The following is a 16,392-nucleotide window of genomic DNA, read 5'->3' as shown; positions in this document are numbered from 1 at the left end:
ATGGATAAATCAGTTGATAGATCATGACCCTGAAATCTCCAGAGGTAAAAATCCTATCCATCTAACCGTTGGGTCCTTTTTGCATGTGTTGAATGTTGATCGTCGATGTTTCATTCCTCACCATCTATTTTAGTCCATCCACCAAAGGGTTGATATTCATATTATGGGTATGGTCCATCTGAGTGGTTGGGACTGGATCAACGGACTGGATCATATAACGTAGGTCCCTCTTGGACGAACATGGTACTCCTGTCTTGCATGCAGATGTAGGATTCCATATCTTTCTTCTGACACTTTATTATCTACTTCTGTCATGCTTTTTCTAATGCATGCAAATTCAACGTTCTCTCCTGGTTCATTCATGGTTATTCCGTTGCATGCAGACTCTCTCTCTCTCTCCATGCACGTATGTTTCATCTGTTCCTCTCTCTTGGTTTTGAAGTTCATGTCCAACTGGTTAGACCACAAGATACGGTCCACAGAGAGGATTACTTTTAACCTTTTCTGTGCATGTGAAATCCAACCCCTCTAATGGGTTTTACCCACCATGAGGATTATTTAGCGCAAAAATTAGCTCCATCTACTGATCAAGTGGGACAGGCAGTCGAAAAATGCATAACCATTAATAAATAGAAAAATACAAACGTGGCCCACTCAATGAGTATACACAATAGATTTTAGCAGAGTTTGATATTCGTGGTGGGACCAACCTATTGGAAGGTTTGGATGTCTCGCACACATGAAAGGTGACAACTTGTCTACTGGTAGACTGACAATAACTGATATTCCAGACGGTTGGACTTGAGACCACCTTTGCTTGTAGTATATTTATTCTTTTGAATGTCCGCTACTAGAGGCGTACACGAACCGAGCTAGCTCGGTTAGCTCGCTCGACTTGACTCCAAAAAGCACGATTCAAAGCTGAGTTCGAGCTGAGTCGAGCTGATTTTTTGAGCTCGAAAATGAGTTCGAGCCAAGTTCGAGCTGGCTCTAGCTTGACTCGACTTAGATCAAACCCATCTCGAATCAAACTTGGATCAAACCAGTTCGGTGACTAAGTTACTTTGATAATGATGTTATGATGAAAAAATAAATAATAAAAACAAAAAGTGTTTGATGAAATGACTCAATGAAGTGTGGCCGGTGGCAAGGAAGGTATGTATATGAAACCAATATCCTTTTTTTCTTGATTTTTATGTTGCTTAAAAAGTGTTTGATAAAATACCTATAAAACCATTGCTGCTATCTTAAATACAGTGAGATTTTGAAGGTGCAGTCCAAGTGTTTGTGAAAATGCTGCACAAGTGAACTCAGCTCAATCTTGGCTCAAACTCGGCTCAAACTAGCCCGAGTTGCTGACTAAACCGAGTTGAGCTAGCTAGTCAAGCTCAAGGACCGAGCCGAGCCGAGTTTGAGCTAAGGTCAGCTAGTGGCCAAGCCGAGTCGAGCTGAGGCTAGCTCGACTCAGTTCGACTCGATGTACACCCCTATTCGCTACAATTAGAGTTGTAAACGAGTTGAGCTAGTTTGAAAAACTCACTCGACTCTGCTCGAGTCAACTCGGATTGACTCGGCTTAAAAGGTCGACTTGGGTGAGTCAAGCTCATTTTCTAAAGCTTGAGTTGAGTTCGAGCATGGTGCATTTCAACTCTACTCGAAGCTCGAACTCAAGCTTGACTCGACTCGAATTTTATATTTTAATATATATATATATATATATATAAAAAACTCTTTTTTTTTTTTTTTTTTAAAAACAAAGTTAAAACAAAAAGATAAAAAAACCCTAACCCTACTCATCCCATTCTCCCTCTTTCTTTCAGTTACCCCACCCGGCACGACGCAGCCAGCACGGTCACACCCAGCAGCAGCCCGTCGGTTGCCATCTCTGGCGGCCCAAGACTCTCTACCCCTCTCTCTCTCTCTCTCTCTCTCTCTCTCTCTCTCTTGCTCTCTCTCTCTCTCTTTCTCTGATTCTCCTGATCTTACATGTCAAAAATATAATAAATTGACATATAAACAAGCTCGACTCGAGATAAACTCGACTCGACTCGAACTACTAGCTCGACTCGACAACTTTAGCAAATAAGTCAAGCTTCAATGTTGAGCTTGAGCTCAAACTCAAGTATAGCATGGGTGAGTCGAGCCAAGCTTGACCTACCTCGACTTGACCCGGCTCGGCTCGATGTACAGCCCTAGCTACGAGAATTCCTGATGTAATGCTATAGGATATGTCAGAACTATATTCGTTGGATAGATCTGTGGTCATGTTTCAAATATCCAAACTGTTTATGAGATGGACCTCGCTATGGATGGGAATACCAAAAAAGTAATAATAATAAAAGTAAAAATGAAAATCTCTCAATTTGCAATATTTGAACTCTTTTATTGTTTACATCGATCCCTCCCTTGAACACTGAACGCGGACAGCCTCCTGCCTCTCGTTTCATCGGCCATTGATTGTAAACTTTGGATCTTTCCCATCTGGAAGATTTTTCATGGAAGCCACCATCACCCGACCAACAGTTTTGATGGCCAAATGTGACTGTCCACCTGAGCGATGCGTAATGTATGTAAAGACGGAGCTAGGGATATATATATATATATATATATATATATATATATATATATATATGTGTGTGTGTGTGTGTGTGTGTGTGTGTGTGTATTATCATGTACGCTGACGATGGGCAGAAGCGGACATGGCTGGTGTGTGTACGTGTCATGAGAAGACTAGCGTAATGCTTCTCAAGCTTCGAGCCATACGAATGGTTCAAAGGAGATCAAAGTTGCGCAGACCTCATGATAATGTATTTATTATATCCACTTGCAGATTATTTATTTATTTTAGAGCGTGAGCCCAAAAATTTGTCATATCCAAAGCTTAAGTGGGGACAATGATTTTCACCATTAAAATATTCATAGGGCCTACCATAATATTATTTTACATCTAATCTATTTATAAGGTCATGTAGACCTAGATGAAGGGGAAAAGCAAATATCATATTAATCTAAAACTTTTGTGACCATTGAAGGATTTCAATGGTAGACGTTCAATCCCCCACTGCTTTTTGCAGTGTGGTCCACTTGATCTTTCGGCTCAAGTCTTACAACGAGCTCACAAAATGGTCGTACGGTTTGCATATAACACATACCTCATGGTGGGACCCATAGAGTGTGTTATTGTCACCAAGTTCAATTGGTCTCACCATGAGGTATGATTTTTATCCAAACCTTCCGTCCACTTGGCGAGCTCATCTTAAGGCTTGAGCCAAAAAATAAGACAAATCCAAAGATCAAGTGGATCACATTGGGGTAATTGAATGTCTACCAATGAAACCCTCCTAAGGTAATAGAAAATTTTGATTAGTTCGATATTTGTTTTTCCTCTTCATCTAGATCGTTGTCATCTTATAAAGAGTTTAAATGGAAAATAAATATTATGGTGGGCCCTATGAATATTTTAAGGGTGACAATCATTATCCATTTGTGATGTTTATTACTTGAGCTTTGGATACAACTCATTTTGGTATTAAGATGTAAAATAATCTAGCCTAATGAACCAACGGTGTGGATATATATAATAAATACATCATCATGGGGCATGTAACTTTGATCTCCTTTGAACTGTTCGTACAACTTCAAGTTCGAGGAGCGCCACACCCGGTAGGGTCCTTACTCTTGCTCCAGTGGTAGACTCTTAGGAGTTTCAACACCTAGTCAAGGGTTCGAGTACCCATAGGTGGTGAAATCCCACTTGTGTGAATAGGGCTATACACGAGTAGAGTTAGCTCGGTAGCTCGCTCGACTCAACTCGAAAAAGCTCGACTCGACTCGGATCAAAGTTGAGTTTGAGCCGAGTCAAGCTGATTTTTGAAGCTTGAAACGAGTTCGAGTCGAATTCGAACTTGCAGTAGCTTGACTTGACCTGACTCGAATACTGCTCGAACTCGACTTAACTCGTCTCAACTCGGTGAAGGGTATATATACCATTCAAAAAAAAAAAAAAACCCTACCCATTTTCAAAAACCATCCCAGCCCACACGAACCCTAGACTCTCCTCCCTAACCCTCTCTTCCTCCCTCTCTCTCAGTCGGCTAAGCTAACCTCCCTCCCTCTCTCTCTCTCTCTCTCTCTCTCTCTCTCTCTCTCTCTCTCTCTCACATCCTCCTTACCCACATGGCCATCCGATCTCCCTACTCTCTCCCTCCTCCCTTACTCGCACGACCCTCTCTATTCGTCTCTCTCCCTCCTCCTCCCTTACCCACACCGCCGTCGTCCAATCTCTCTACTCTCTCCTTCGTCGGAACGCGGAACTCGGCTCGAAAACTCGAACTCAAAACAGGCTCGAAGACTCGAACTCGAACTCGGTCGAGCCAAGCACGAGCTGTAGTTCTGACCTCAAAGGCCAAGCAGAGCCAAGCACGAGCTGAGACTTGAGTAGTCCGAGTCAAGCATGAGCTGGGCAAAGCTCAGCTCGGCTCGACTCCTATACGCCTCTAGGCGTGAGTGTGTAGGGGTGAGTGTGCGTGTAATATACACACACACACACAGAGACGCTCACTTGCGAACCAGTTCGTACGTACTACATACGAACTTTTTTGAGAACCCATCATACGTGATGTGGATCTAAAATCTGAACCGTTCATGTGAAGCAGCACCTCATGAAACCCCCCGAGACCAAGTTTTACTTTGATATAAAACTTTGATGGGCCATGAAAAATGAAAACAATTTCCTCCCTTGATTTGCATTTCTCTTTGCTATGGTCCACCAGAATTTTAGATCAGGGTGAAAATTTGTCACAGGGGGTTTCATGGGATTCCGCACCACATGGACCGTTCAGATTAGACACCCATGACACGCGTGCAAAGGTGCGCACGTGCGTAGGTGCGCAGGGGAGCATGACACACTCTCTCTCTCTCTCTCTCTCTCTCTCTCTCTCTCTCTCTCTCTCTCTCTATATATATATATATATATATATATATATATATATATATATATATATATAGGAGCGCCACACCCGGTAGGTTGCTGGTGTGTGATACACCAGCCAATCCCATCCGATATTTATTAGGCACGAACAACTATGATAATCGATTACCATTTTCAAAATGGTGGTGACTTGATCTCCAGCACTAATGTACGGACACAAGACCGTCTAAATTGTGAGGCGCTCTGTGGATGGTGTACGGACATCAGACCGTCTAATCTGTGAGGCCCTTTGTGGATCGTGCTTCTCTTGAATGATAATGACAAATCATTTTTAACGATCCAATTAAAATCCATATGGTTAAAAGTAAAATAACAATTGGTCAAAATTTAGAAGGGAAAATAAGATGATACGCCATTTGGATCGGTTACAAAGATTTTAATTTCTAACTAGATGATAATTTGGTTGGGTTTCTTGGGAAAGCTCGTCCTTCTCGGAGTCCTCTTTTTTACTAGTTTCTATTACACATATGCATGCAGATCAGATACTGAGTGCTTCGGTCGCCAAAAGACTACCGGAGTGACGTGGTGAAATACAATTGGCTGAATGCCAAGAGTATGTTCCCAAGCTTATTCCTCCCAGAGCTCCATTAAATATCTTTCTCTGTTTGGCTGTGCATGCACTACCGCAGTCGAACAAACAAGGGTAAATGTCATTTTCAAGTCATTTCTTTTCTTAGCTTCCCCCACCGAAGTGACGTCGCCACTTTCCGTAGAGGCCACCATGATTTATGTGTTGTTTCCCTACTGTCCATCCATTTCGTGAGATTGTTTTAGGGCACAATCCAAAGAGTGAGAAAGATCTAAATTTCCAGTGCACCCCACCTTAGAAACCAATGGGGTTGGAACGCCTACCATTAAAACCTCTTTGAGCTGCAGAAGTTTTCGGTTAAGCTAATATTTATGCTTTACCTTATTCTATGTCTTTTTAACTTTTAAAAAAGTTGGATCTCAAATAAACATCATGGTTGCCCCCAACAAGGTTTCAGCTGTGTCCATCACCGTCCCACTGTTTGGTGGGGTTCACTTGAACTTTGGATCTGCCTAATTCTTTGGCACACTCCCTAAAATGATCTCTCTAAATGGATGAATGGTGTGGGTACAACACATACATAATGGTGGGGCTCAAAAAATGTGGTGATGTAACATCGGTAGCGAGACTGTTCATTAGCCCACCCGCCTCCCTACTCTACATGATTTAGAATTAAAAATCCCATCCTCTACAAATTTACTAAAATGCCGTCACATGAGTATTAAAAGTAGTAACATGTCTAAGTGGCACCTACGGTGATGTTTTTGATAAATCTATCTCAGTCATCGGTTTTTCTAGATTATGTTACCACATGGACCTAACAATGATATTAATCCAAACATCGAGTGGGCCACATAGTAGAAAAAGGTGAGGATTGAGCTTCGGCCTTTGAAACAATCAAGCGGCCACAAAAGTTTTGGATTATGCTAATGTTTTTATAATTTAATTTATCCCGGTAGGAATGACCTCATGAACCATATAGATGGCATATATACATCATGGTGGACCTAGGAAAATTTCAACGACAGGAATTCCCCCACTTACTGTTTCGAGCCGTAAAGCCCACAGAGTTTTAGATCTACCTCATTTTTGGGCCTACATTATAAGATGATATGGAACAAAGGATGGACGGAGTGGATTTCTCACCAACATCATGGTGTGCCCCACCTAGCTTGTCGTCCAAGGAAGTTCACGTGGATGGCTTTGGCCATAATTCGCGTCCATTGGAAACAGAAGCGGGTTGGCTACTGAACAAGACTGTGGTGTGTATGGCCATTGATGTGACGTCACCATGTTCGTTGGGCTCACCATGATGTATGTATTGTATCCACATCATCCATCCATTTGGAGAGATCAATTTAGGGAGTGAGCCAAAGAATTAGGCAAATCCAAAGTTCAAGTGGACCCCATCACAGAAAATAGTGGGATGGTGACCCCACCACAGAAAATAGTAGGATGGTGACTGCCACTGTTGAAACCTTCCTAAGGCCGACCACGATGTTTATTTGAAATCCAACATTTTTATAAGTTAAAAAAGACATTGAATAAGGTAAAGCATAAATATTAGCTTGATCGAAAACTTTTGAGGCCCAAAGAGGTTTTAATGGTAGGTGTTTAATCCCCATTGTTTTCTAAGGTAGGGTGCACTTGAAATTTGGATCTTTCTCACTCTTTGGATTATGCCCTAAAATGATCTAGTGAAATGGATGGACAGTGTGGATATAGTACATAAATCATGTGGCGCCCGCAGAAAGTGATGACCTCACTTTAGCAGGGGAGCCAAGAAAACAAATGACTTGAAAATAGGGCTATTCATGAGTGGAGCTAGCTCGAATAACTCACTCGACTCGGCTTAAGTCAGCTCGGATTGACTCGGCTTGAATGGCCGACTCGGGCCAAGTTAAGCTAATTTTTTGTAGCTCGAGTTGAGTTCGAGCGGAGTTTGACCATTGGGCATTTTAACTCGACTCGGCTCGAACTTGACTCGACTCGAAGCTCGACTTGGCTCGATTAATAATAGGTTGGTTTGGAAGGTTCAGACAGATGAAGGTCCAGAAATGAGAATTCATGAAAATATCTCGAATAAATCAATGAAAAGCTTCGAGTTTTGTTTGGCAGCAGATGTAAGCCCAGGAACTCAAGATGTTGACCTGCTATGGTGGTTATTCCACAACTGCAAAGGAATCGAGGCAGAAGATGTTCTTATTAAAATGCTTCGGTATAACACTGCTGGTCTCTATGGGAAATCAGGAATATGCTGAAATGGTTTATTCAACATGCAAATCGAAATCGGAAGAGCTAGTCACAGGGATTTATAAATGGGAGGAATGACCGATCTTTGGTTGGGCGAAACATTGGTACCAAATCTGGTACATACTGCTCAAATTCTAGATGGATGTTATTAGAGAGATCAGAGTGTGCATAGGGTCAGTGGTGGGAATTAGCAGTCGAACGGATAATAGCAAAGAGCTGAGATTTGCAAGAAGTGGAATTAGAAAGAAAAAACTATCACAATATCCAATTTTGATTGGTCTAAAGGTTGGATCAACTAAGCTAAAAGTTGCGTTGGTTTAGGAGCAAAGCAAGATGCAGAAAGAGATGCGGAAACTTGTTGGAGAAGAAGGCCTTGGTTCATTGATGGAGATGTTCAGGAGAATGAGGAAGAAGATGTCTCAGTCTAGTACTCCGATGGACTACGAGATCAGGAGGTGAGGAGTTGTAGGGACCCAATTCGGTGGTAGCAGGAAGGTAACATATGAAAAAGCTCGAGCTCGACTCGAGGTAAACTCGACTCGACTTGAACCACTAGCTTGACTCGAACTCGACTCGACAACTTTGGCAAACAAGCCAAGTTTCAATGTTGAGCTTGAGGCCGAGCTCGAGCTCGAGCTTGAACCCGAGTACAACATGGACAAGTCGTGCCAAGCTTGGCCCACCTCGACTCGACTGAGCTCGATGCCCACCTCTACTTGAAAATGGCATTTACCATTGCATGGTCGAGTGCATGCATACCTAAACAGAGAAAGTTTAATAGGGAGCGGATTGGATACCAAATGCTTCAATAGCCTTTGAACGCTTCAATAGCCAAAAGGCTACTAAAGTGACATGGCAAAATGGCATTGATGGATACCAATTGGCTGTTTCCTTTTACTAAATGCTACTCCAACGGAGATTCGTTAGCGGGTGTTTTTCCGTTTATGTCAGGAACATACTCGGCTACACACAAGTAATTATTTATCTCAAGAAAAAAAGGACGCGGATTCCCTATGATCTTTCACGGGAAGTTCCTGCACTGGGAACCCAGGTGGGGCCCACTGTGATGTTTGTGATAAATCCTACCCATTCATCCATTTTTTTGAGTTCAATTCAGGACATGAAGCAAAAAATGAACCATTTCCAAAGCTCAAGTTGGCCAAAAATGTGATAATTGAATATCCACATTTGAAATATTCATGGGCCACAGAAGTTTTGAGTCATGCTAATATTTGTGATTTTAGTTCATCCCAGTAGGAATGAAGTTATTAACGGTATGGATGGATTGTAAACATCATTGTCGAACCCAGGTAGATTTTAATGGTAGGAATTTCCCCAACCACATTTTCCTTTAGTACAGCCCACTTGAGCTTTGGATACAGTTTGTTTTTGGCATCATGTCCTGAAATGAACTGAAAAAATGGATGGAAGGGTAGGATTTTTGAAAAACATCACAGTGGGCCCCACCTGGGTTCCCAGCTCAGGGTCCAGAAAAAATGTATGTGGAGTTTACTAGTATGTGTTGCATACTGAGTAAACTCTGTGACCACCTTGATTTATTTATTTTATCCAGTCTGTCCATCCATTTTATAAGATAATTTTAGGGCCTTAGCTCAAAACCTAAGCATATAAAAGGCTAAAATTGACCACACCAAAGGAAACAGTGTGAATTGAATTTATACCGTTGAAAAATTCATGGGGGTCACAGAAGTTTTGGATTAAAATTATATTTGTTTTTTACCTTCATCCATGTTTTTTGATCCTTTGAACACATCACTATGAGGCCTGGAAAGGTTTCAACAGTGGAAATCATTATTTCCACTGTTTCATATGGTATGGTCCATTTGAGATTTTTATAAGCTTCAATTTTGGGCTCAACGCCTAAAATTAGATGGAAAAAATGATGGACAGTGTGGATAAATCACATAAATTCACAGTGGGTTAACGGAGTAGCATTTATGCGAAGGGAATGTACCATTGGTATCTAACCAATGGCGTTTTTCCACATCGCTTCAGTAGCCTTTTGGCTACTGAAGTGTTCAGTGTCCAATCCGCTCCCAGTTTAACGGAGCTACAGCGGAAAGAGCATTAATTTTAAGAAAACGGGCTCTTAGCATTCAACCAATTGTATTTCATCACGTCACTTTAGTGGCCTTACCGAAGCGTTTAGTATCTAATCCGCTCCCCCTTGGTATAAATGCTAGTCCGTTAGATTCGTTAATGGATCTTTCTCCGTTTCTGCTCCTGCACCCACTCGGCCACGAAATCGGATTGTCATACTGAGAAATCCAGTTGGGCCCACTGTGAATTTATGTGATTTATCTGCACCTTCCATCTGTTTTTCCATCTAATTTTAGGAGTTGAGCCCAAAATGGAAGCTTATAAAAATCTCAAGTGGACCATACCATAGGAAACAGTAGAAATAATGATTTCCACTGTTAAAACCTTTCCAGCCCCCACAGTGATGTTTATTTTTCATCCAAACTGTTCAAAGGATAAAAAACATGCATGAAGGTAAAAAACAAATATAATCTTGATCCAAAACTTCTGTGGCCCTCAAGAATTTTTCAACAGTATAAATTCAATTTGTTTCCTTTGGTGTGGTCGATTTTAGCCTTTTATATGCTTAGGTTTTGAGCTAAGGCCCTAAAATTATCTTATAAAATGGATGGACATGAGATAAAATACATAAATCATGGTAGAACCCACAGAGTTTACTCGGTACTTAATTTGCCTCCCTTGGCCATATATTGGTAAACTCCACATACGTTTTTTCTGAACGGGGATATCCTGTGAAAGGCTTTCACATGAAGTTTATGCATTGGGAACTTAAGTGGGGCTCACTATTATGTCTGTGAGAAATCCTCCTCTTCCATCCGGTTTTTGAGTTCATTTCAAGACATGATGCAAAAAATGAACCTTAATCCAAAGCTCAAGTGGGCCGTACTAAAGGAAAATGTGGTTAAGGAAATTCCTACCGTTAAAAATACCTGGGTTCGACAATGATGTTTACAAGCCATTCATACCGTTAATAGCTTCATTCCTACTTGGATGAACCAAAATCATAAATATTAGCATAACTCAAAACTTTGGTGGCCCACGAATATTTCAACTATGGACATTCAATTATCACATTTTTTGCCCACTTGAGAGCTAGAAACCGTTCAATTTTGGCTTCATGTCCTGAATTAAACTAAAAAAATGGATGGGCAGGTAGGATTTCTCACAAACATCACAATGGGCCCTACTAAATTTCCAAGGCAGGAACTTCGTGCAAAAGTCTTTTGCAGTAAGTAAAACAAGTACCTTTGCATCATCCGCTAACAGATCTATGTTGGAAGAGCATTTATTGAAAGGTGACAGCCCATTGATATACGCCAATGCCATTTTGCATGGTCACTTCAGTGGTCAAAAGGCTACTGAAGCGTTCAGTGTCCAATCCGTTCCCTGTAGAAGGGAACATACCATTGGTATCTGACCAATGGCGTTTTGCCACATGACTTCAGTAGCCTTTTAGCCGCTGAAGCGATTCAGTATCGAATCCGCTCCCTGATATAAGCCCTTAGAACAATCTCGCAAAATGGACATGGCACGCCTACCTCATGGTGAGGCCAGTCGACATACCAGCATGGGTGGATCTTTTCATAATGGAAGAGGATTGGCTGGTGAGCGACCAAACTGGTGTGATGACCCCACCAAGTTCTATGGGGCCCACCATGAGGTATGTGTTATATCTAAACCGTCCATTCATTTTGCAAGATCGCTTTAAGGGTTGATCCTAAAATAAATTAGATCTAAACATTAAGCGGACCACACTGCAAAAAATAGTGGGAGATTGAACTCGTACTATTGAAGAAATCTTTTTAGGAGTCACATAAGTTTTGGATCAATCTGATATTTGTTTTTTCTTTTCATCCACGTTTGTGTGACCTTATGAATAGATTGGATGGAGAAGCCTTACGAATGTTTTAATGGCTATTTGTGATGTGGTCCACTTGAGCTTTGGATATGACTTATTTTTGGGAACATTTCTTAAAATGATCTGGCCAAATGGATGGACAGTGTAGATGGCCTCATAACTTTGATTTTCTTTATATATACAGGCACGAAGACTTTCAGAGAGTCTCCTGCATGCGCCACATACATACGTTCAGCAGCTAATCCGCTTCTTTCCAGAACCTGGATCCGTGATTGCGTGTGCAAGGAACCGAAGGATGACCAGAGGTCTCCTTAATTCTACACGCATAGAGCGGTACGCATCCACACGCGAGTCACACATGTAACTATGAAGCACATGCATAAGATTTGAGCTTTACATTAGGTTGCAAAAATAATTCTTAGATCTTCTGCCTCAGAAATCAGAAAATTTCACTTGACATGTGGACCACAAAGTACAAGGCAAATTGATGGTTGAAGTTTCTTTCTAGCCATTCATTTGTTTTGATATGCTTTGCACCCCTGAGGTGTCAAATGGTCTTGAGTTGTAGGATAGAAGATCCATATACATTGTAGGTCACCTGTGGGAAGCTCAGATTTCACACGTGTAACATCAAAACACTCTCACGCACGCGTGTGGATTAGCAAGCCAAACCAACGTGAGGAATAGAAGTACTCCGTGTTTGTCTGCCCACCCGGGCTTGAGTGAATACATTCCCTTGGTTGATGTTGGTTGGGTACCATTCCCACTTGGACACTGATTGCATGGTGACCTTGCCACTATTACTAATGTCCATGATGACTCAATATGGTGGGATTTGATTGGGCCATGTGTCAATGTTGAAGAGGGGCTTACATAAGACGTGTTGATAATTGTTAGGCACATATCTAAGAGTGGCATATGACCCAATTAAATCCTGCCATGTTGGATCACCACATACATTGGTAGTGACAACATAATCATTTAATCCGTGTTCCTGTGCCTAAACTAGTCTCTCTGTCCGTGATGTGATAGGATTTGATTGGATACCATCAAAATTGAAATTCATATAACCCTTGTTGAGTAGACTGAGGCATCTTTGATAGAGTCCTGCCATCCAATTATATCCTTACCACATATAGGCAGTTGAGGTGGGGAAATGCCAATAGCTCTCACTTGGCGGGTGGATAAAAAGTACAAAGCAAATTAAAGGTCAGAATCTCTCTCTGGCCATTCAGTTGCTTTGATATGCTTTGCTCCCCGAAGTGTAAGATTCCACACGTCTAAGATCATGACACATTTTCATGCATGCATGTGGATTAGCAAACCAACATCACAAATGGAGGTAGTGTTGGCTGTGGACGGACGCGGATTGCGTCCTACCCCTCCTCGACGGTAATCCGTCTGGGCAGGTCTCTGTGGAGCCCACCATGATGTAAGTGTTTCATCCATCCCTTTCATAGCTTTTCTCACATCATTTTAAGGTACGAGATTAAAAAAAAAGAAAAAAAAAGAAAAAAAAAAATCCAATTGACCACATCAAAGGAAGCTCCAATGATGATGACACCCACCATTGAAATCTTTCTAAGGGCCACTGAGATGTTTTTTACCATCCAACCTATTCAGACGTGGATGAAGTGAAGACAGAAATATAAGCATGATTTGAAACTTTTCCAGCTCTCAAGAAGTTTTAATGGTGGAAGTTCACTCCCCACTTTGTGGTCCAGTTAAGCCCTGGACCTCCCTCATTTTTTTGGGCATACTTTAAAATGATCTAAGAAAAATGATGAACGGCATGGATAAAACATTTACATCAAGGTGGGCCCCACAGAGCCTTACTCGAGCAGATTACTGTCCCGCGGGGGTAGGAGACGCAATCCACGTCCGGCTGTGGACTGGGTTGGAGGTAGGCCTAACCCTGCCTAAGAAGTCAAATCTCCCATTCATGTCTGAATTTTCCTTATCCATCCGAGGATGAAGTGGAAAAGAAATGAAAACTTATGAGGTTCGTAACCAACGGCATCTATACAAGATGATATGTTATATATCCATTCCCTTGAAACAAGAATTTTTTTGTTTCTTAGAATATGATTGGGCCACATCATCATAATCCGCATTTAATGCTTAGTGATGATGTCATGACGATGTCATTAGTGACGACGTGGGCCAATCATAATACATGGAATCTGAAATTCCTATTTCACAGAACAAAAACAGAGAATCCAAACTTATAGTTGACATTGTGTTTGGAGGAGAGGAAACAGAGACGTGAGAAGTGGGGTTGGGGTGGGGGTGGGTTAAAATGACTTGATCCCACTCGGTCCGATGGGGACTGAGTGAGGTTTCCTGCAACACATCCCAACATAATAGTGTAGTAATGTACGTGCAGACCTTAGCCATTGGAAGACAGAACCTTCTATATGATGGACACAGATTGGGTGCTGCTGCTAGTTGTACCGGTGCTGGTATAGACACTAACACCACCACATGGTGGGATTTGGTAGGACAGAAGGTCAAGTAGACAGATTTGGTCAGGCTGAAATAACGTTGAGTTCTGTCAGGCCGTGATGTGGCACCATTTCATTGGCCCACTATACTAGGGCCAATACCTACTTGACCCAACCACCTTTTGATTCGGCGAGCCAATGAAATGGCGCCCACCATGTCACAATAAGATGGAACTCAATGTTACCCTATCTTGACCGCTCAATTGGGTACGATCCCCACCTTGGGATGTGGATTGTGTGGTGACCTTGCCACGACTGGCCAATGTACATGTTGACCCGATGTGGCGGGATTTAATTGAGCCATGTGCTGTTGTCCAGGAGGGGATTATATTAGACAATGGCACATGACCCAATCAAATCCCACCATTTTGGATCACCACATATATCGGTAGTTGCAGTGTAACCATGTTTTTTTTTTTTTTTTTGAAAGAACTCTTAAAATTTCATTCCAAAAAGGAAAAGAATATACAAGGCTCTACACAAACCAATAGACGCCTCACAACAAAAGGGACGAGAGGGGCAAACGGCAGAGGGCACGCGCGACCGCCTATCTATAGAGCGCCAAAAGGAGAAACACGACCGAGCTAGTTGTTAGATTTGAGGGCACCTAATCTGACCCTATCCAAAAAGATCAAACCACGGACTTGATGAGGAAGGCTTCCGGAGTGGAGATAGATTGAAGACTGTTGAAGAAGACTCCCTTCCTGAGCCAAACCACCAGCCAGACCATTGCCTTCTCTGGGAATGTGCACGAAAGAAAAGGTTCCCAGCCGGCAGAGTGGGTTAATTCTGGACAGCCAAGGATTCCACTTCCAAGGAGTTTTGGAGTGATTAGTGAGGCTATTAATTATCAACTTAGAATCAGACTCAACAATAACCCTGTCCAAACCCCTTCCTAAGCAAACCGTCATGAATAGCGCGGAGTTCCGCCATATTATTAGAACCAACCCTGTAGCCCACCGAGAAACTAAACAAAAAAGTACCGTTTTCAGTCCTGTAGATGCGCCCCCCCCCCCCCTGAAAGGCCTGAGTTACCCATTGCCGAACCATCAACATTTAATTTTACCCAACCCGGGGTTGATTGTCTCCATTTCACCAAAGAAGAGGCGTTTTGAATCTAGCCCACAACCGAATTCATGGATCCCAACCCGTGATTCCAACCAACATCGTCCTTTAACTCTGCGCCAAGGATCAAATTAGCCCACCATCTGATACGAGCCACTAATGTGCCCAAGCTCATCGGGGTATTGTCAAAAATTGCATCATTTCTGAAGCGCCAAATCTCCCATAGAATCAGGATCAACAGCAAAAATCTAACCGATCTATGAGTAGTGTCAGGAGCCGAGGCATTCCTCCAATGGCTTAACTTGCCTGCAATTGAGTTGTGGAGCAGCGAAGAGATGCCACACATCGCGCCGCAAAAGGTCCAAAGGGCCTGCGCGTGACAACCAAAAAGAAAGAGATGGGGGATTGATTCTGGTTGAGGGGAAACATTCATACCTTGAGGACAACATCTGCATCTAGAGGCCAAGGCAACACCTTTCTCTTGAACTCTATTATCGACTGGGAGCGTGTTGTGAAGAGCTCTCCACATGAAGATGGAGAATTTAGGAGGGAGAGAACGAAACTAGATCCATGAAGCCCACTGGGTGGGCGGGGAGGGGGAACGCAGCAGCTTTTAGGCAGAGCGAATGGAGAATCTACCTGATGCTTCATACAGCCAAAAACACACTGGCGGTTCGTCAGATGTAGAAAAACCCCAATTGATTATATCATCTGTAAGGTGTTGGGAAGAACAGAGAAAACCCAAGATGGCGGGAACAGGCCAGAACGACCCAGTACCTCTCTCACTTTCAGCTCCTTTAGCTCCGTAGGGACAGGACAGTCAAGGATGCGTTGGATGGGTCCCCTGCCCAACCAGTTATCCGCCCCTGCCCAACCAGTTATCCGCCCAGAAATTGAGATCGCCATTGCCCACCGACCACTGAATTGAATATGAAAGAATAGGAAAAAGGGGTTTGATTTTCTTCCAAAGAGGCGATGGGTTTGATGACGATGGCACGTGATCATTGGCGTGGATATCCCTTACATATTTGATGTTTATAAGCCTTGCCCAAGGACTGGAAGTCTCAGCATACTTGACAGTCCATGCTAACTTAAGGCTATGAGCTACCATGACATCTTTCAGCCTTCTGAT

At 42.4% G+C, this 16,392-nt stretch overlaps 1 protein-coding gene across 1 annotated transcript in view; it reads left to right on the top strand.

Annotated features, from left to right (window-relative positions):
* LOC131258141 (nuclear transcription factor Y subunit B-6-like) overlaps positions 1-16,392 on the top strand; it is a 99,340-nt gene that overhangs the window by 367 nt on the left and 82,581 nt on the right. The gene's annotated exons all lie outside the window — the stretch shown is intronic.

The sequence above is a fragment of the Magnolia sinica genome, chromosome 10 (assembly GCF_029962835.1).
Source record: "Magnolia sinica isolate HGM2019 chromosome 10, MsV1, whole genome shotgun sequence".
Taxonomy (NCBI): domain Eukaryota; kingdom Viridiplantae; phylum Streptophyta; class Magnoliopsida; order Magnoliales; family Magnoliaceae; genus Magnolia; species Magnolia sinica.
Note: the sequence above shows the minus strand (reverse complement) of the source record. Positions and strands in the feature narration are given on the sequence as shown.